Source organism: Equus caballus, chromosome 5 (genome assembly GCF_041296265.1).
Source record: "Equus caballus isolate H_3958 breed thoroughbred chromosome 5, TB-T2T, whole genome shotgun sequence".
NCBI lineage: Eukaryota > Metazoa > Chordata > Mammalia > Perissodactyla > Equidae > Equus > Equus caballus.
Window position 1 is genome coordinate 72,663,315 of NC_091688.1, and position 14,198 is coordinate 72,677,512.

Sequence of the window (14,198 nt, forward strand, 5' to 3'; positions counted from 1 at the left end):
GCCTGGATTACAAGATAATAGTCTGGCTCTGGAATCTATTTTATTTATCTTTTGGATTCGACAATGTGCTTAATGTGCTTTTGGGTTGAGACAATAAATGAACAGTACAGATCCAAAGCAAGGTAGAGGCTGTGCCATGATTAGTCCTTGTCCGAAATACTGTTCTCACTTACGACCGACACTCCTTAAGAGAAACAGTGACAAACAAGAGTATGTTTAGAGAAGGATTGAGTTTGTGTAAAGTGTTTAATCCATGAAAATGTTCAATAGTCAAAAGAACTGTTGATTTACTGATACTGAATCTGGAAATGAGAAAACATGAGGACTGCACCAGCTGTCTCAAAAGATTTGAATCTATGTCACAGAAAAAAGAGATTTGTCTCACTGTGCACGAGTTAAGAGAGCAGAGCCTTGATGAAGTTAATGAAGGGTAGATTTTGGCTCAATATAGGTCATAATTTCCTGATAATTATAGTTATTTATCTAACAATGAAGAAATGGGATCCCTTATTGGGTAAATATGTTTTTAATACCAGAGGTGTTTATTAAAGGATGCATAATAATATATCAAGAACGTTGTAAAATTTTTATGCACATAGTTGCATGCAGACTACATGGTCTCAAGTATTTATAGGTCTGAGAGTCTAAAATTCTATGAATTTCAAAAAGAAAGAGGCAAAATCGTATCATTTCCTTTCAGCCAGAGACCACCAGGAACACACTTATATTTGACCTAAGTAGGGTTTATTGACTTGTTACATTATTGACTCATAGGGCATCTTGACAAGGTGTCAGAAATGACTTGTTTTAGGATATGTTTGGGAGAGGCTTTAAGGAAATGGGGCTTTACTCTGCATCAGATTCTAAGCAGAAGCAGAGGTGATTCTATGATTAGCTATCTTAATACTTCTTACCTGGAAGGGAGAAGAATGGAGTGAGCTAAAGTTTTGATTGATAGTGAAGCAGCAGACACTCATATTAGCCAGGATAGGAAGATATTTGGTCTATTTTTGTAGTGGGGACAATATTTTGTTTGTCTATGTACACACGATTACGCAGTTGTCTTGTTTTTGGCTTGATTTATCACAATCACAGAATGGTCTGATTTTGGTACTCTGTAAGATTGTTGATGTTCAATAAGAGAACAGAAGCTTAGCTGTGAGTGCTAGGACATTTCTTCTCCAGCTCCCACACTGCCTGTGGCCTGTGAAGTCCTTTGTGACTTCAGCTCCTAAATGACAGGCCTGCCTTGGTTCCAACTTCCATTGGGTAACCTGTTCTCCAACAGAGTCCTCAAGGGCAGTGGCTATGCTTTGTTTATCACACAGAGTCTTGTGTCTTAAACAGAGTAGCCATTATGATGATGATGATATTATTTAATATATAATATTATATATGTATAATATATATGTTATAGAATATATTATGCATTACATAGTTTATTATATATATTATTATATTAATATGCAGAAGTGATTTAAAGTCAGTGTTTGCATTTTGTTAGCTTCCATCACTGAATCAAGCAGAGCACTGATCCATTTAGGTGTAACTGTCAAAGGTTCAGAAACAGCCAAAGTAAAAGTGATGAATCATTGAAGTATTAATTGGTAAAAGTTTATTGTGCACACATCCAAAAGACACTTTGCAAACCAGGAGCACTCAAACCAAAACGTGGAATAAGGCTCGGGGTATATTGTCATAAAGCACCTTACATAGTAAGAAAGCAGTGACTGTTTATTCTTCACAGTGATTGGTTATAATATTAGAATTTTCAGTGGTTACCTCATACCATCAACCTTGGGAAACAGTTTTGTTTATGATTTCCAGAGGCATAAGCAAGAAATGACCCAGGTCAAGTTAGCCTTGCAAAATAAGTTAGATTAAAATTTGTTTGTATGGCTAAATTGGTTTTGTCTGCTCAAGGAATTTTCAAGTTTGGTCTCTGTTTTTGATTTTAACAGAACCAATGCAAATTTGACAGGCTGAAATATCTCTTATTGGTCAAATGATTTCCAAAATCTTTAGACATTAGATAAGCCCGTACTGTGACACTCTTGATGTCAAATTCAGACTACTTCACTGACACACCTGCAAAACTTGAATGAAGGAAGCACAGAAGGTGTTTGGCACCTTAATGTGCAAATTACATAATTGTACTTGTTTCAGCCCAGCTGGCATGTGAAAATCTGGGCTTTTAACTATGCCCACTTCCTTTAATGAAGAATCCGCTTAGAGGGACTTTTCATGTTGGTTGGTTGCTCTCTCACTTTTTACATGCCTCGGCGTTCCCATTCGGTGTGATAGCTATGAGTGAGATTTCTCATGCTATGCTCAAAATTCATTGCACATGTGTGGAAGCCCTTTATGTTTGTTTGTTTCAAGACTGTTCACTTACTCTTTGGAAATCTAGAAAAAAATACACAAAAAGGAAGGCATTTTCAACACCCTGACAGAGGTGAGTTTTCAGAAATATCAATAATGATATTTTAAAGTCTGCATGGATTGGTTAGGTATTTGTCTCTCCCTACAGTTATGGTTAGTTTGGTTGGTTAGTACCTGGTGCTAAGGAGACCAAGTATGTAGCTTTGATCCATTTTGAACTAGAAAGCTTTGTTGAGATTGTTGCAATTAAACACTCTATTCTATTGCCAAGGCTATGAATGGCCAAATTCCAAGCACTTAATGGACACTAGAGTGAGTAGTGACGGGGAGAGTTCTCAGTGCAAACCATCACTACGTCTTGGAATGTTGTACTTTGGGGTAGTCTGGTTAAAGATGTTGGGAATGTTGGTAACTGTAGTTAGAGCAATAACAATAATGGAATGGGACTGCATATTTACTTACACTACAACCTGGCAGCGTAGAGAAAACAAATGCACCTTTGTTTTGTGTCTTGCTAATTTGAAGCACCTCCTGAGCCCTGACACATGGGATAGTGAAGAGGAAAAATTAACCTTTGGTTTTATCTGTTTTAAAACTTAGTCTCCTCTGGAAAATTAAGCTGTTACTTTAGATAATACTTAGTCTGACTTAGGGCAAAAGCCTTTGCTCCACATAATTCTGTTCTCTACCATTCTCCCAGCTCCTCTTCCAGAAGGCATCCAGGTACCAAGCGGGAGCGTTGAGGCTTAGGCAACACGTGGCAAAGGAAGAACAAGAGACCTCAAGTGTGGTCTCACTGGCTTTTTGGGTCTCTGGCAGGTTGTCCCTTATCTACCTGGTTGCTAATTATCCTGTGGGTTCTAGTGACAGAAGTCTGTCATTTCTGATTCTGTCATACCTCTTGACTCAACTGGGGGCACTAACTCGGCCCCTCTGCAGCTCTTGGACCACTTGAATCTTTTCTGTCTCCTCTTCTGCTCAGCCCCCTCACCAGGCACAATTACTCCAGCCTCTGCTTCAGGGTCACCTGGCCTCTTCCCATGGTGTGCCCACAGACTTTAAACTCGGAAGAGGCAATAGGGACTTCTGAGTCTTTCATCCACACCATGGAGTCCAGGTCCATCTAAATAAGTTGAGCTGGAAGTTCTTCCTCAGGCTAACTGCTCTGTATACCAGGTTTGTTCAAGTGTGTCTGTACACCTGGTGAGTTGAGGCTTCTCATAGAGTCCCTACTGGGAATGAAAGAAAACCTCCCCCCATCCATACTCTCATCACTTCCTCTCCCCATCATCTCCCAGGCCACAAACGAGCAGAGTGTCTCTAACTTTTTCTTCATATCTGGGTCTCGTATCTGCTAAATTCAACAACCTGGAGAGCTAAGCATGTTATGTTAAATGGGAGCTGAATAAATTTAGCAAGAAATCACTTCTATATAATTTCTGACTTTCACACGCAGTTTTTCTTGGGGAAAATGTGATTTCAGAGGTGAGTAGTTTAAGGAAAATATGCTTTGTAGAGAAATTAAAATGCGTTTGTTTAACACTTGCAAAATTACCATTCTCATTTCCTAACACAACCAATCATTTATTAATCATTTACTATGTGCTGAGCACTGGCCCCTTCACATAATTCTTGTCTCGTCTAATTCTTATAACAACCTGGAGAGGTATTATTCTTCCTATTTTTCAGATGAGAAAACTGAGGCTCGGAGTAGCTACATGATTTGGTCCAAGTCTACAACTAAGTAGAAAAGCTCAGATCATCAACAGATGTGTCTGACACTTATGCCAGGACTTCTAACCAAAAAGATACATTGACGATCTTTATAGTCCAAGATTATCTTATTTTTCAAAGGGCATCATATTACTCGTAATATGAGTACACATTTTATTTGAAATCGACACAAGATAACATCTTTGCAGATGGTGACCTAGAATTTGTAAATATGTTCAGCCATGCTAAAGCAGTAATGAGTGTATGGAGAGAGACATCAAGGGTGTAGGAACATTTTCAGGACATCTGGGGCCCATCAGCATCAAATCATTTAACAGAGTGCAAACAATTTAACACTGAGAGCCTCTCAATTATCCACTTGCAAATAAATAAATGATAAAGTATAAATCTTTACCCTGTAAGCAAGTGAGTACCCTTCTGGGTTGCCTTCTCCAATTTGGCACCATTAGCTGTGAATGTTCAAAATATGCACACAAAATTTAACATTTATCTATGCAAAATATAAATTAGATAAATATGTCACAAATATGGATACCCTAAAAACACTGCACTACCATAGTCAAGTGGAAGTGTATGGTAGGTGATCCACCAGATGGAATTATCCATACTATCATTCCATGAAAACTTACATCATGTATCTGACTCCTGTCTGGGGCCATAATACTTTATTTTTTCGTGGACTTTTTACTGTCGTGAAAAGTGCTAGGATTTGGAAGCCAGATCTCCTTTGGCTTTACATTAGCTAATTATGTGACTGGTGTTTTCTACATGTCAGTTTCCCCATAAAAAAAGTGAACAATAATACCTACCATTCTCACAAAGAAACTTCCCACATCAGGGATGTAGGGATGTTTTCAGGATCTCTGGAGTCCGTCAGCATCAAATCACTTAACAGAGTGCAAACAAGTGCAAAAAAGGAAACATATGGGACTAAAAGGAAGAAGTACACGTAAAGTGCCAGCATGTAATATGTATTATGTACACCTGAAATTCATGTAATGCTATAAACCAGTGTTACCTCAATAAAAAAAGAAAAAGAAAAACAATATGTATTTATGTAACAGTAGCTGTTACTGCTAACGTTATTAAAATCATTACCGTTCACTCCAGTGCTTTATTAGTAGTATTTTATTTGACTCATGCATGAGTCCTTTGACATAGAGATTGTGGTGCCAAGAAATCTCAGGCCCATGAAACCACATCTATTGTGCAAAGTCATAGATGTAATCTTTGTTATATCCAGATCACAAATTCCACACTCCACTCAATAACGTTTTCCTTATACTATTTCTCATTTCTTAAAGTGTAGCTTGATACTCTCACCTTCTCTTCCCACGCTTCATCTCGCCCTGCAGCCACTCTTCTCTCCCTTCCATATGCCACACTGTGAATACCTAGGAAACCTCTGCTACCTGCTGTTGAACTTTTCTTACATGCAGACCACAAGTTCTGGAACAATATCCCTTTAACCTCCTGTAATAAAACACAAACTATTAAAAATTTCCATTTTTCAGTATTTTGATCATTCTAGGTTTCAAAAATAATGATTTAAAAATTCCAGAAATGTTGGGTAATTTTTAAATCAAACTTTTAGCTTTAGAAGTTTTAGATTTAAAGAATTATTGCAAAAAGAGTATGGACAACTGCCACATACCCGGCACCCTTAAATTTGTATGGTCCATTTATCACAATTCATGAACCAATATTCATACATTATTATTAACTAAAGGCAATATTTTATTCAATTTCCCCAGTTTTTCTCTAAAGTCTTTTTTCTGTCCCAGAATCCCAGCTAGGATACTACATTACATTTATCAGTTATGTCTCCTTATGCAATTCTTGGTTGTGACAGTTTCTCAGACTTTCCTTGTTTTCAATGACCTTGACAGTTTTGAGATTACCAGTTAGGTATTTTGTAGAATGTTCCTCAACTGGAATTTTGTCTGATATTTTTCCTGTGATTAGAATGGGTAATGTGTTTTGGGGAGAGAGACCACAGAAGTGAAGCGCCATTCTCCTCACATCATATCAAAGGTACCTTATATCAATTTGACTTATCACTGTTGATATTAACCTTGATCACTTGGCTTAAGGTAGTGTTTGTCAGGTTTCTGCACTGCCACGTGCCTATTTTGATTACTTCCCATACTCATCTCTTTGGAAGCAAGTGCCTATGTGAAGCTCACACTTAAGGAGCGGGAGTTACGTTCTACCTTCTTTAAGGGCAGAGTATCTACATAAATTATTTGAGATTCCTCTTCATGGGAGATTTGGCTATTTATTTATTTATCTGTTTATTATTGACTCATGGATATTTATTTTATACTTGGGGATGTATTCCAATACTAATTGTTTTCCTGCTCAAATTTTTCCTGCTTTGGCCACTGAGAACCCTTTCAGTTGGCTCCTTTATTGCTTTGATACACTCTCATTGTGATGTTAGTTTGCTCGTTTCTTTTGAGTACTTTCTTACTTTCTGGCACCACAAGAGTCTCCAAATAAATTTTGTATGTTTCCTGCTCTAGCCCTAGAATCAGCCATTTCTCTAAGAAACCTTGGTTCCTTTTCTTGGGAAATGGTATTAGTAATCAACATTTAGGTATTAGGTGTGTTTATGGCTACTCGGATGTCATTGCTTCTATGCCCTTTCTGCAGACAAAGGAAGGAGATAGATTTGTGTATACTAAACCCTGTAGATACACATATCTACAAATATTTCTGTATGTAACTATCTGTAGCTATAGTAAGCTAAATGTAAGTTCACACTGATGTCTAACAACTCTAATCCATCACCACATGGAACATCCACATTCAAATAGTACTCTTCCACTTCACGTGTAGTGCAGGTGTCTTTTTTTTCTTATTGAGTTAATGACAGGTTACAATCTTGTGAAATTTCAGTTGTACATTAATGTTTGTCAGTCGTGTTGTAGGTGCACCACTTCACCCTTTGTGCCCACCCCCCACCCCACCTTTCCCCTGGTAGCAACTAATCCGTTCTCTTAGTCTACATTTTTAAATTCCTCATATGAGTGGAGTCATACACAGATTATCCTTCTCTAGCTGGCTTATTTCACTTAACGTCAAGGTCCTCCATGTTATCGCAAATGGAATGATTTTGTTCCGCTTTGCAGCTGAGTAGTATTCTATTGTATATATGTACCACATCTTCTTTATCCATTCATCTGTTGATGGGCACTTAGGTTGCTTCCACGTCTTGGCTATTGTAAAGAATACTGCAATGAACATTGGGGTACATAGGACTTTTGGAATTGCTGACTTCAAGCTCTTTGGATAGATACCCAGTAGTGGAATGGCTGGATAGTATGGTAGTTCTATTTTTAATTTTTTGAGGAATCTCCATACTGTTTTCCATAGTGGCTGCACCAGTTTGCGTTCCCACCAGCAGTGTCTGAGGGTTCATTTTTCTCCACAACCTCTCCAACATTTGTTACTATTAGTTTTAGATATTTTTGTCATTCTAATGGGTGTAAGGTGATATCTTAGTGTAGTTTTGATTTGCATTTCCCTGATGATCAGCGATGATGAGCATCTTTTCATCTGCCTATTGGCCATCTGTATATCTTCTTTGGAGAAATGTCTGTTCATGTCTCCAGTGCATTTTTTGATCGGGTTGTTTGATTTTTTGTTGTTGAGTTGTGAGAGTTCTTTATATATTATGGATATTAAGCCTTTGTCAGATATATGACTTGCAAATATTTTTTCCCAGTTAGTGGGTTGTTTTTTTGTTTCAATCCTGTTTTCACTTGCCTTGAAGAAGCTCTTTAGTCTGATGAAGTCCCATTTGTTTATTCTTTCTATTGTTTCCCTTCTCTGAGAAGACATGATGTCTGAAAAGATCCTTTTAATACTGATGTCAAAGAGTGTACTGCCTACATTTTCTTCTAGAAGCCTTATGGTTTCAGGTCTCACTTTTAGGTCTTTGATCCATTTTGAGTTTATTTTGGTGAATGGTGAAAAAGAATGGTCAATTTTCATTCTTTTACATATGGCTTTCCAGTTTTCCCAGCACCATTTGTTGAAAAGACTTTCTTTTCTCCATTGTATGCCCTCAGCTCCTTTGTCAAAGATAAGTTGTCCATAGATGTGTGGTTTTATTTCTGGGCTTTCAATTCTGTTCCATTGATCTGTGCACCTGTTTTTGTACCAGTACCATGCTGTTTTGATTACTGTATCTTTGTAGTATGTTTTGAAGTCAGGGATTGTGATGCCTCCCGTTTTGTTCTTTTTTCTCAGGATTGCTTTAGCAATTCAGGGTCTTTTGTTGCCCCATATGAATTTTAGGATTCTTTGTTCTAATTCTGTAAAGAATGTCATTGGGATTCTGATTGGGATAGCGTCGGATCTGTAGATTGCTTTAGGTAGAAAGGACATTTTAACTATGTTTATTCTTCCAATCCAGGTACATGGAATGTCTTTCCATCTCCTTATGTCGTCATCCAATTCTCTCAGAAAGGCCTTGTAATTTTCACTATATAGGTCCTTCAGTGCAGGTGTCTTTTAACAGCATGTTCACAATTTGTCCCTCTATCCCTTGTGACATTGCTGTCATTCATTTAACTTATCTATATCTTAAAGTCACCCAACACATTGTTACTATTGTTAAACAGTTATCTTTTAAATCAGTTAAGAATAAGAAAAACAATTGTATTTTGTCTTCATTTATTCCTTTTCTTACACTTTTCCTTTTTTTAATATAAGTCCACATTTCTGACATATAATTTCCCTTCTGCCTGAAAAAAACTTTAACATTTGTTGCAGAGAAATTCTATTGGAAAAGAACTCTGTCAGGCTTTATTTTTCCAAGAAAGTTTTTATTTCTGTTTCACTTTTCAAGGATAATTTTGCTGGATGTTGAATTCTAGGTTGCTGGGTTTTTTCCTTTCAACACTTTAAATACTTTAGTCTATTCTCTTCTTGTATGTATAGTTTCTGACAATAGGTCTTCTACAATTCTTTTTGTTTTTCGCTGAGGAATATTCACCCTGAGCTAACACCTGTGCCAGTCTTCCTCTATTTTGTATGTGGGTCGCTGCCACAGCATGGCCACTGACAAGAGGTGTAGATCTGTGCCCAGGAACCAAACCTGGGCCACTGAAACAGAGCACACCAAACTTAACCACTAGACCATGGGGCCAGCCCTGGTCTCCTACAATTCTTATCAGCGCTCATCTTTGGATTTCTTTTTTCTGTCCTCTTATAAGATGTGCTATTTGTCTTTTGTTTTCTGTAGTTTGATTGTGATATGCCTTGATTAATTTTTTTTTCTTTTTTGGTATTTTTTGTGCTTGGTACTCTCTGAGTTTCCTGGATCTGTGGTTTGGCATCTGTCCTTAATTTTGAAAGCTCATTATTAATTCAAGTATTTCTTATGCTGCATCTTCTCTTTCTTCTCCTTCTAATATTCCAATTACACATGTCTTACACCTTTTGATTTTCCATGATTTGTGAATGTTTTGTTTGCATTCTTTTTTCCACTTTGCATTTCAGTTTGGGAAGTTTCTATTGACCTGTCTTTAAGTGCGCTGATTCTTTCCTGAGCTCTGATGAGTCCACTGATGAGCCTACCAAAGGCATTTTTCATTTCTATTATAGTGTTTTTGATTTCTAGTATTTCCTTTTGATTCCTTCTTAGATTATCCACCGTTATCCTTGCATTACCCATTTGTTCTTGCATGTTGTCTACTTTTTCCTTTAGAGCCTTTGCCATATTTCTCACAGTTATTTAAAATTCCCTGTCTGAAAATTCCAAAATCTGTGTCATATGTGAATCAGGTTGAAATGTTTGATTGTCCCTTCAGACTGTTTTTTTTTTTTTTTTTTGTCTGTTAGCATGACTTGTAATTTTTTTGTTGTGAGTTGGATATGTTGTATTGAGTAACATGAATTGGGGTAAATAGGTCTCTAGTGTGAGGATTTATGTTAATCTGGCTAGAAGTTGGGCCTCATTTAATGACTGCTATAGCTATTGGTGCCAGAACCTTCAAATTCCTCTGTTGTCTTTGCTTTTGTCTCCCCTTTTGGCTTTTGGTTTCTCTAAACACACCTTTTGAGAGAGAGTCTTTGTCTTGGGTCTCTTTCCAGAGTACTCCTCTATTATTATACTGGAACTCTTTTGATGTCATGGTAAGGTATGGGGGAGGGGAGCAATCTATAATATTTTGATTGACTAAATCTCAGTCTTTCAGTGAGCTTGTATTTGTGGGCTGTGACCTTCACAGTGTTTCTGCTTGTAGATCTCTTCAACCCCTGACAGGAGGCAGGAAGGCACCAGGGATTTGAAGTGAGAGGAATACCCTTACCCATGTCTCTGGGATAAGGGTCCACTAAACTCCCTCCCCTTAGAAAGTAAGCCTTTGTTATGGAGAAGGCTCTAGGCATATTTCACAAGGATTACTCTTCCGCTCCCCCAGATAGAGCGGTAAGGGGATCCTTTCTCAGATCTTCATTATGAGAACCTGCTATGCTGCCTGGAAGTAAAGCTCATGGAAGTGTGAGATTTTTAAAAGGGACGCTTGACCTCAAAGGAAAAGGAATCTATGTTTTCATGATTATGAGTCTGTTATGCTCATTACAAAAAAGGTTAGAAAACAAACAAGATTAAAGATAAAAATAGTTAACAAAAATTAGACTCCTTAGTAATTTCCACTGTGAAGAAATTTCAGTATTTATGCATATACATATTTTATTTGCATTTTCCCTCTAAGCCTATTTAATTTCCTAATTTTTTCACTCACCATCATAAAAATCATGAGGAATTATTCATAAACATCATTCTAATGGATGGATAATATTCATCATGAGGATGTTCTTTAATTCAGTATGCCATCCTGTTAGTGGCTACTTAAATTGTTTTGTGTTTGTGTATGTATGTAACAGTGTGTGTGTGTGTGTGTGTGTGTGTGTGTAGGAGCTCATGTATGTGCATCCTTCACTGGATATCAGATGGCCATTTAACTGTGCTCCTCAATTTTTTGCACATTTTTAGCATCAGTACTTGCAAGTCCTCTGTCTAACTTTTATTTTTCCCATCTTCCAAGATCTACACTACCATTCTTATCACCTATAGGCGCCAATTATAATGTGTTTGATATAGATCCTGAAACATGTCAGTATCCTTTTAAAATATGAAATATTTTACGTATCTTTCTAACTTTCTAATAGATGGTATAATGCTTTAGATTTTCCAACATTTTTAACCCAGAGACTTTTTCTTTTCTGAGTATTGTGCATTCTGCTAAATATGTACATATTATGTATGTACATATAATTTGCTTCTTCTCACTGCTACCTAGTACACACCACACTGAAAACTATTTTACTTGCCACTCTCTTCCAGCACAAACAACATTGGGTTGAACATCCTCATATGTGTCCATTTCCATACATGGTAAGAATTTCTCTGAAATATATAACCAGGATTGGGCTCTCTGGGATAAAGAGCATACGTGTTCCTCCATAAGTGTTGCTAAATACTGATGTTTTGCTTTCCAGAATGGCTGAAATAGTTTACAATCACATTAGCTGTTTATGAGAATTTTTTGCCCCTCTTCCTTGTCAGCACTTGCCATTATTTGAGTTACTAATTTTTTCCATTCTGATGCATATAAAGTGATATTTCTTTGTTGTTTTAATTTGCACTCTTCAAACGACTAGTAAGTTTGACCGCTTCATATACCTCTTAGTCATGTGGACTTCCCATTTTGTGTACTGCCTGTTCATTTTCTTTGTGTTTCCCTTTTGGTAGTTTAAAAAGTATCTCCAAAAATTATTATATACTTCTCCTCTCAAGAGGTGTTGCTTAATTCTCCTCTTCTTGAGTGTGGGCTGGACTTCTAAAGAATATATAGCAGAAATAATGGCATGTCACTGAATATGATCTGTTTGTTACTAATTGTTACTACTACAGTCTAATTGTATCAGAAGGATTCCGTTCATATTACTATGTCTTTCTCTCATGGTATAACATCTAATAGAATGAGTGTCCAGGCCTTTTCGAAAGTTAACCTGAGTATCTGTAGATTCCTACTCTTCCATATTTATTTTAGAATGAGTTTGTTGAGTCTTCCACTAAAACCAGCTTAAATTGGATTTTCAAAAATGGAAATGCCATCATTCTCTTCTCAAAATAGAAAAAAATAGAAATATGTAAAAAATGTTCACATTCTTTTCACTCCCTAATAAATACATTATTCAAAGAATATTAGGCTATTACTTATAGCACTTTCAGCTCTCTACTCATAGATAAGACCCTTCCACTTTCCAAGGGGTTCATAGCCCTAAACCGTCATGAGCACAGATATAGAATGAGTGACTTACATCTATAGCCAAGGTTCTTCAATAAATTTCCAAACAATTGCTTCAGCTAATGGGAGAATTCCTGATTTTTTTTTCTACAAACTTTCTTAGAGCAAATGGATGGCAAAAATCTATTTGCAAAAAATCCTTGGTCTTAATATCCTTAAACCTTAATCAGTTACCATATTCTATTAGAATTGAACAATAACAACAACAAAAAGTAGATGTTTTATGTAAGAATCTTTTTGCAATTGGACTGGATTCTGATAAGGGCCTGTTTGTTCTGCTCAAGGAACACTTGTAGACATATATGAAAGACTCCAGCCTAAACAGGGATTGTAATATTAGTATCTTCTCTTCCAATTAGAAGTAAAAAAAAATGACATAGTAGGATTAGAGGCATTACTGGCCCCATTTTGTGATTGTTCCTAGAAACGGTTGAGGGGAAGCAGAATATGTGACTCTAAAATATGCCACTTTGACTTATGGCTTATTTTGATCTGAAGGCAATCAAGATCCAGCAGACTCAAGAAAAACTGCCACCTCTGCCTGAACTACCTAAAAGAATTTAAATAGTGGGCATGGCTCAGAAAAAGAGCTATTACCAGGGATAACTTTTTGTCTGAATGACCTGTCTGCACGGCAAGGAAAACATCTAATTACCAAACATCTGCTCTTCTTATCAGCCTGTGAATTACACTCCTCCCCTTTGAAACCCTGGGCCCTCACCCATTAGCTCACGATGGCATATAAGCCTCAATTACCCAACTTGCTTTGAGTTTCATATATTTGGGGTTCCTGTACATATGAAATTAAATTTGTTTTTTCTCCTGTTAATCTGTCTTACATCACTTTAATTATTAGACCAACCAAAGAACCTAGAAGGGAAAAGGGGAAATTTTCCCCTACGCAGTCTACATAAGTGTTTATTATGGATCATTTGGAAAATTAAAATACATAAAGCTTTATCTTTCAGCTTTTTTCCCATTCTTAATAAAGCATAAAGTTAAAGTAATCAAACTGCTAGATCAAGCCCCACTTGAAAGGAGTTATTTCGATACGTAGTACTTATGAGAAGTAACAAATTCCCTGTTTTGTTTGAGCCTGTTTGGGATGGGTTTTACGTTACTTGCAACTTTAGGAGTCTTAATCAAAGCACGATACAAATCTCATGTTAGGTTAAAATCGAAATGGTAGGCCTTCCCCAAATTGTCTGGATTGGTTATATAACTGACAGAAGCTAAACTTCGTTTGAAGTACTTTGTGCTTCTAAACACATCTCAAATATCCTACATAGTCCCAAGTAATAATAAGAAAGTGACCCCTAGCCTGTGGCTGTCAAGTGATGGAATGAACCCACGGAGAGAAGCTAATACATCACCGGGAGATCAGTGTGTACAGCTGTAAAGGAAAATCAAGGAGGAAACTATTTCTCCAGAATTTTCTGAAGTAATAGAGATATTTTGCTCTGCTATATGTGGAAAGAAGTATAGAACACTGTATAAACGTTTTATTGCAATTCTTTGTATGATTATTATTTAAAATGCAGTGCAAGAAACATTCCAGTAGCTGCTAATGGTTAAAGGTAAAATGTTCTTTGTAGAGCAATTTCCTCTATTTTCCATCGACACCAATTTAATGCAGTCAGTTGTTTAAAACAGCTATTTTTATATTCAGTTAAATGTAATACTACAGTTCATATCATTTTCTTTTCAAGGGAAAGTGACTCTATGAATCTAAATCTAAAACTGTAAGTCAAGAGA